Source organism: Priapulus caudatus, unplaced genomic scaffold, assembly GCF_000485595.1.
Source record: "Priapulus caudatus unplaced genomic scaffold, Priapulus_caudatus-5.0.1 Scaffold227, whole genome shotgun sequence".
In the NCBI taxonomy this organism is placed as follows: Eukaryota; Metazoa; Priapulida; class Priapulimorpha; order Priapulimorphida; family Priapulidae; genus Priapulus; species Priapulus caudatus.
This window is the reverse complement of record NW_014577288.1, coordinates 332,259-334,875: the sequence shown is the minus strand read 5'-3', so window position 1 is coordinate 334,875 and position 2,617 is coordinate 332,259.

Sequence of the window (2,617 nt, the reverse complement as noted above, 5' to 3'; positions counted from 1 at the left end):
TATAGTATAGAACCATTAAGAATTTTGTACTAAGTAAATAGATTTCGTATTTAGTTAGCATTATATTTTATTGAAACGCTTCAAGTGCCTGTGCCTGTGGTCACGCGCGCCATACCGTCACGCGAGCCATGCCGTCACGAGCCAGGCCTGCGGCAACTGTACGCGGGCTACCTACTAGAGCTAAGATTTACATGGCATTGCCATTGCCCAGCGTAGCAGCGTAGCGCTCATAGGGTCTATGTCCCCCAGGGTACGTTCCGGCAGTACCCCGGGGGACATAGACCCTCTCAGCATTAGTAGCCTATTACATTAGAAGCCTATTACATTAGATGATCAACAAATGTTCTTTGTTCCAAACCCCAAAATGATAATGATAACCAGTTTAATTCTTACCTTCTACACAGTCAAAAACATCTTTCCTACACTCTTCCCTGTAGCTATAGTCTCATCTCCCACTCTGGTTCAAGGATAGAGAACATGGGTCCCAATAAAACCAATGTCATTTACATCAATATAAATATAATATTATATCAATATATATAATAGGTTAGGGTTATGCATGGTTAGGGTTATGGTTAGGGTTAGGGTTAGGGTTAGGATTAGGGTTAGGGTTAGAATTAGGGTTAGGGTTAGGGTTAGAATTAGGGTTAGGGTTAGGGTTAGGCACATTGGTTTTATTGGGACCCATGTTCTCTATCCTTGGGCCAAAACTCTGGCCAAGAATTCGAAGTACTCGGAGTAGAATCCATTACGCCTGACTTTCAAACAGGGATGTTGCTATCCCCCGGGCGTGGAGGGACAGTCACGTGATACAGCCGGGGAATTTTCAAAGGAAGCCTACTTTTTCGCGCAAAATCACAATTTTTGTACTTTTGCTTATTTGGTAGCGCGAGGTAGCGCCTGCAGGACGGAGCTGGTTGACCGTCTACAGGGCTGCCGTTATGTCCGCATCGCATTTTACTACTACTATAGTCACAGAAGTAGATAGCAGAGTTTACTGTCTATACTTCTATGCTACTAGTTATATATAGTATTTTATTTATTTCAGCAATAATATATTAGAAATCATACGAAATTAAATGCAAACAACCGAAGAAATTTCACGAGGTCAGCATGTATTATGGAATAAAAATACGTGTAAACTATGCCGTTTCTTACTTTTCGATACATCGATCGTTGAATCGTACGTTTCCATGTGCGAATAGTCCTGCTCACTGAGAACCAAAGATCTTATAATCTTTCTTTTATACTCATTTATCTTACTTTCTATCGCTTACAATTAATTGAAGATTTAATAATATTTGAAATGTCTTTATATTATGCACGGTTGAACCATGCAATATATATGCTTGATATATATATACGATTGCTTGAACGTCCTTCTGCATATAGGTGTCTATAGACAGTTACTCTCCTTTCACGCCAGCACAAGTGAAACTATACAATAAATTGAGGTTATCACCAATAGAAATAATATAGTAACCATACTAAATTTCTATATTATTTCTATGGTTGTCCACGCAATGTTTTAGAATATAATTATCAAACATGCGCCTATAGTATAAGAAAACTCGAATTTAACATTAACACGGAAATAGGATTGATTATTCTTGAAACTAGAAACAAAGACCCTAGATATACTTAAAAATCTTGTTGAGATTTTTGAAAAATTTTTCGAAAAGTGGAGATCCGTAAACGTGAGATAAATTCTTTCCAAAAACAAGATAATTTCTTGATTTCAGATCTATTTTCTAAGTAAGGAGTCACCACGCCGAATATAAAGTTAATTACAGAAAGTTAATCCTATGATGACGATTTCGGTTATCAATTATTACATACAAACAATATTTCTTTATATGGCCTGCTTAGCTGCTACAACACACGATCGAGGGGCGTCCATATAATCACGTCGCGTTTTCGTCATTTGTTAACCTAAAAGTTAAAGCTGTTAGCGAGAAGTAACTGTCTCATTTCCTCTGCCGAGGTTATTAACATCATATATATTTACAGTTAATAGCAACGGCAGCGTATTATGTAATAATAACACTTACACCGAGCCCTACCTAATGGAAACCTACAGAACGTAGCAAACATGAAAATGACTAAGGTCATGACGATGTATATATAAATACGATATATATGGTATAATATATTGCTTTCTTTACAGAATACGATAGATGATAGATAGATAGATAGATAAGATAATAGATAAATTAGATAGATAGATAAGATACATAGATACATAGATAAATAGATAGATAGTAGATAGAATAGATAAGATAGATAGATAAGATGATAGATAGTATAGATAGATAGATAGCTAGATAGATAGATAGATTAGATAGATAGATAGATAGATAGATAGAATAGATAGATAGATAGATAGATAGATAGATAGATTAGATAGAATAGATAGCTAGATAGATAGTATAGATAGATAGATGGATAGATAGATAATAGGTTTATTGCAAAACAGTGTTAACGTTACAAATTAAAATAAATTTTGCAAAACAGGTATCATCAGGCAGTATCAAACTGAAATTGATGATATTTACAATAATACTATGGTCCCATTTGATTTAAGACATACGATATCAGCTTAAACTGTTGGTTCGTA